Source organism: Amblyraja radiata, chromosome 16, assembly GCF_010909765.2.
Source record: "Amblyraja radiata isolate CabotCenter1 chromosome 16, sAmbRad1.1.pri, whole genome shotgun sequence".
Classification (NCBI taxonomy): domain Eukaryota; kingdom Metazoa; phylum Chordata; class Chondrichthyes; order Rajiformes; family Rajidae; genus Amblyraja; species Amblyraja radiata.
The window spans coordinates 14,203,876-14,209,897 of record NC_045971.1 but is presented as its reverse complement, the minus strand read 5'-3'; positions in this window follow the sequence as shown (position 1 = coordinate 14,209,897).

Below are 6,022 nucleotides of genomic sequence, written 5' to 3'. Positions count from 1 at the left end.
AAAGAGGCCCAGACCCAAGTTGTACGCAGTTAAATAGCCAAGTATAAAGGCAGGATAACCCGGCAGAACATGGGATTGAAGCAGCGGAGGTAAAAGACTTTGATCCCATTATAGTGGATATGTCAACATCCAGAGATTTTTCATGCTGCCTTCCCAGTGAAGTTCAGAGAAAGTACTGCCATATCTGAGCTGATATCCTCCATCAGAATCCTCTCATGATTTGTTCCATTGACCTGAAACATTCATCCGGTTTCTCTTTCCACAGATGCTGCCTGTCCTGCTGAGTACCTCCAGCTTTTTCCAGTTTTATTTCGTGCTTCAAAACCCAGCCATTGACCGTGGTTGTAAAAAAGGTGCAAAAGGGAGGTTGGTTTTCTCCATTGCCTTCAGGCTTTCTGAAGTTGTGCAGTCAGTGGTGAGGTAGGAACTGGCGGGGAGCCTGCAGCATGTCCTTTGGCATTCAAGGAGCGTTCAAATCTGCACCAGCTCAAAGTCCTGTCCTGGTCTTCACAATGCTGTGGCTCTGGCCGGCTATCGGATGCCTGCAGCTACAGTGCCCTCCATAATGTTTGGACAAAGACCCATAACCTATTTATTTGCCTCTGTACTCCACAATTTGAGATTTGTAATAGAAAAAATCACATGTGGTTAAAGTGCACATTGTCAGATTTTAATAAAGACAATTTTATACATTTTGGTTTCATCATGTAGAAATTACAGCAGTGTTTATACATAGTCCCCCCATTTCAGGGCATCATAATGTTTGGGGCACAGCAATATCATGTAAATGAAAATAGTCATGTTTAGTATTTTGTTGCACATCCTTTGCATGCAATGATTGCTTGAAGTCTGCGATTCATGGACATCACCAGTTGCTGGATGTCTTCTCTGGTGATGCTCTGCCAGGCCTGTATTGCAGCCACCTTTAGCTTATGCTTGTTTTGGGGGCTAGTCCCCTTCAGTTTTCGGTAATGGCCATTTGTAGGTACTCGGGGCTCTCGTGGACATTTTTCAACATATTTCAATATGTTGAAAAATCTTCACAAGTCTTCCCGAGCTTACCGAGTACCTGCCGTTAGCGTTACGAGCCGCTAGGAGACGTCCCCGAGCTCCAACGTACCCGCTACGTACATTCTACGTGCTTCCACGAGTTTCATTTTTTTAAAACTCGGGAGAGCTCTTGAATGAACTCGTACATTGGGACAGGGCTTGTTCCCGATGTTGGGGAAGTCCAGGACAAGGGGTCACAGTTTAAGGATAAAGGGGAAATCCTTTAGGACCGAGATGAGAAAAACATTTTTCACACAGAGAGTGGTGAATCTCTGGAACTCCCTGCCACAGAAGGTAGTTGAGGCCAGTTCATTGGCTATATTTAAGAGGGAGTTAGATGTGGCCCTTGTGGCTAAAGGCATCAGGGGGTATGGAGAGAGGGCAGGTACAGGATACTGAGTTGGATGATCAGGCTCGAAGGGCCGAATGGCCTACTCCTGCACCTATTTTCTATGTTTCTATGTTTCTATGTTTGGGATCATTGTCTTGCTGTAGAATGAACTGCCGGCCAATGAATGTTGAGGCATTTGTTTGAACTTGAGCAGATAGGATGTGTCCATATACTTCAGAATTTAAATATGCTTCTACTATCAGCAGCTGTATAATCAATGAAGATAAGTGAGCCAGTACTTTCAGCAGCCATACTTGCCCAGGCCATAACAGCCCTACCACCATGTTTCACAGATGAGGTGGTATGCTTTGGATCTTAGGCAGTTCCTTCTCTCTTCCATACATTGCTCTTGCTATCACACTGATATAAGTTAATCTTTGTCTCATCTGACCTCAACGCCCCCCCCCCCCCCACCCCCCATCAGTCTGAAGAAGGGTTTCGACCCGAAACGTTGCCTACTTCCTCCGCTCCATAGCGCTGCACCCGCTGAGTTTCTCCAGCATTTTTGTGTACCTTCGATTTTCCAGCATCTGCAGTTCCTTCTTAAACACCTTTTTCCGGAACTGTGGTTGCTCTTTTAACTACTTCTTGGCAAACTGTAACCTGGCCATCCTATTTTTATGGCTAACCAGTGGTTTGTTTCTGATCATGAAGTCTTCTGTGGACGATGGTCATTGACAAATCCACACCTGCCTCCTGTAGAGTGTTTCTGATCTGTCGGTCAGGTGTTTGGGGATTTTTCTTATTATAGTGAGAATTCTTCTGACATCAGCTGTGGAGGTCTTCCTTGGCCTGCCAATCCCATGGTGATTAGTAGGCTCACCTTTCTTCGTAATGATGTGCCAAACAATTGATTTTGGTAAGCCTAAGGTTTGGCTGATGTCTCTAACAGTTTTATTCTTGTTTCTCAGTCTCATTATGGCTTTTTTGACTTTCATTGGCACAACTTTGGTCCTCATGTTGATAAACAGCAATAAAAGTTTCCAAAGGTGTTGGAAAGACTGCAGGAAAGACTAGGCGCTGAGAGCTCTCTTATACCTGCATTAAGGAGGCAATTAAACACACCCGAGCAATTACAAATGCCTGTGAAGCCATGTGTCCCAAACATTATGGTGCCCTGATGTGGGGGGGAATTATGTATAAACACAGCTATAATTTCTACTTGGTGAAACCAAAATGTATAAAAATGGCCTTTAATATAATCTGACAATGTGCACTTTAACCACATGTGATTTTTTTCTATTACAAATCTCGAATTGTGTTGAGAGGCAAATAAATAAATGCTGGGTCTTTGCCCCAAACATTATGGCAAGCACTGTACATGCTTCTGCTTTGCAAATGACACGTGATAGTTGGGTGTGTCAGTGTTTATGGATGATGTAAACCTTTTCCCAGCACCTGATTTCGCACATGTGGCAATCCTCCTGTCCCTTAAATGCTGAATAACCAATCACTTTAGTTAGACTGTCTAATCTCTCTGGGGTTGAGGTACATCTAATTCCTCAATTTGTATATCACAGTTTGATATGTTTTCTCTATCCCCCCCACTTCAAGCACAAATATCCTGCCCCACATTTATCAATGTGGACCTATGTTTTTGTGTGACACTATGAAATTTAATAAGAAAACGCAGCTGGTGGAAGCAGCAATTGAATGATAGTGACAGGGGGTGTGGAAGATAATACTGTGCTTGTGGTCTGAACCACCAGGCATTCACAGTCTTTAGATCATGTGTAATGCTTATTTTGATTTTTTTTTTTGCCATGCACTTGATTTATGCCTTCCTTGCCAGTTGACAGCACAAACTACTCACAAAATTGGCTTTTTTCCAGATAGCCTAGGATTCGACATAACGTTAAAAGGAGCAGGCAGGTCCAGTGCCACAGAACGGACCTTCTCCATGAGCATCTGATGTGCCTGAACTGTGGGAGTTGTTCCATTGATTGATTAGTATGGGTGTCAGGAGTGTATGGGGGGGGAAGGCAAGAGAATGGGGTTACGAGGGAAAGATAGATCAGCCATGATTGAATGGCGGAGTAGACTTGATGGGCCGAATGGACTGATTCTACTGCTAGAGCTCATGACTGATTAAGCAGCAGCTGGCCCTTGTTGCAAATTTTATTAAATGGTCATGCCCCCCCCCCCCCACAGGTACTTCCCACAGGTGTGGTCCTCCGGGACACTGAAAATCTCCATGACTTCCCATATCCTGCAGGAACATACCTGTACCCTAGTTGCTATTACCACGAAGGACTTAGTGAAATGAAAAGATCGTGCTTTATTTCAATCTCAGCATCCTCGTTGAAGCCTCACAAGCCTCAACATTTACCCTCAAAGGTAATGAAACATAATATGATCTTAAGTTGGAGAGTTTAGGACTAAAGGTCATAGCCTCAGAATTAAAGGACGTTCTTTTAGGAAGGAGATGAGGAGAAATTTCTTTAGTCAGAGGGTGGTGAATCTGTGCAATTCTTTACCACAGAAGGCTGTAGGCCGTCAGTGGATATTTTTAAGGCAGACATAGATAGATTCTTGATTAGTACAGGTGTCAGTGGTTATGGGGAGAAGGCAGGAGAATGGGGTTCGGAGAGATAAATCAGCCATGATTGAATGGCGGAGTAGACTTGTTGGGCCGAATGACCTATTTCTACTCATATTCCTTACGACACTATGGAAAGATTCAGAATCTTACAAGGTAAGTCTGGATGAAATGCACTATCATCCAGTGTCGCCAATGCTATGCACGCTTTTAAACAATTTGCAGATAGCATGCAATTTAATTTACTGAAACCAGACCAGGAATTTAACAAATAAAAGTAAGGGTGTAATTTTTGTGACTTTATGACCATGAGCTGTTTTTTTGCAAACACCATAGCAAATGAAAAATGGAAAGTTCTGCAAATAGATCTTTCCATTTGGATCTGGAAATCTAAGACCTTTGGGAAAAGAAACAGCGTTTACTGTTCGGGGCAAAGTTTCATCAATAATAGCAGGCAAATGTGTCTGAAGGGTGTCGACTCAAAACATCACCTATCCATGTTCTCCAGAGATGCGGCCTGACCTGCTGAGATACTCCAGCACCAGCACATTTGCACTATTACACCTTTCCCACAGTGGCATGAAAGTAATTTTTCAACTTAATAAAATGGCCAGAATTAGAGGATCTCATTGGGAGTTTTGTGCTTTGTACCTTACTTTATCAAAATAACAAAACAAAGATCACTTTGGTTCAAAGTTTTGTTTCAAGAGCCATGGGACATTCCGTATGATCCCTGAGATGGCGGGACTGTCATGTGAGGAAAGATAGAAAAGTCTAGGCTTGTATTCACTGGAGTCTAGAAGGATGACGGGGGAATCTTATAGAAACATATAAAATGATAAATGGACTGGACAAGCTAGATGCAGGGAAAATGTCCCCTATGTTGGGCGAGTCCAGAACCAGGGGCCACAGTCTTAGAATAAAGGGGAGGTCATTTAAGACTGAGGTGAGAAAAAACTTTTTCTCCCAGAGAGTTGTGAATTTATGGAATTCCCTGCCACAGAGGGCAGTGGAGGCCAAATCACTGGATGGATTTAAGAGACAGTTAGATAGAGCTCTAGGGGCTAATGGAGTCAAGGGATATGGGGAGAAGGTAGGCACGGGTTATTGATAGGGGACGATCAGCCATGATCACAATGAATGGTGGTGCTGGCTCGAAGGACCGAATGGCCTCCTCCTGCACCTATTTTCTATGTTTCTATGTATGACTCTGCCTCCCCTGAATCACACAATCCAGGGAGACAGTCTTGAGGCACAGATACGGTGAATGCCCACGGATTTTGTTCCAGGGTTGGGGAAATCAAGAACGAGAGGGTGACATAATGAACTGCAGATGCTGGAATCTTCAGCAAAACACAAAGTGTTGGAATAACTCAATGGGTCAGGCAGTATCAGTGGAGGAAAAGTGTAGGTGACTTTTCAGGTGTGGACCCTTGCTCAGCCTCTAGACCACAGAGGTTTAACGGGAGAAGGGAGAGAGAGGTTTAATACTAACCCAAGGGGTAACTTTCTCACACAAGGCGTGGCATGTATAAGGAAAGAGGTGTTAAGATGAAAAATTGAGGCAGGAACAATAACATTTAATAGATATTTGCACAGATACATGGATAGGAAAGGTTTAGAGGAATATGGGGCTCAAACTCGCAAATGAGAATGACCTAGAAAGGCATTTGATTGGCATGGACTAGTTGGGCTGAAGGACTTGTTTCTATGCTGTATGACTATGAAAAATGGTAATGGACAGATCTTACTTTGATATAACGGGGTATGGCAATTTAGGCAGTAATCAGCCACCATCTAAGTGAACACCATAGAGCACGGAATTAGGTTCTTCAGACAAACTAGCCCAAGCTGACCAAGATGCCCCATCTACCATAGTTCCACCTGCCTGTGTTTGGTCCATACACCTCTAAACATTTCCTATCCATGTACCTGTCCAAATGTCTTTTAAATGTTTAGGGTGAGAGAGGCAAAGTTTAAAGGAGATGTGTAGGGCAATTTTTTTTTTTTAAACAGAGGGTGGCGAGTGCCTGGAAGGCGTT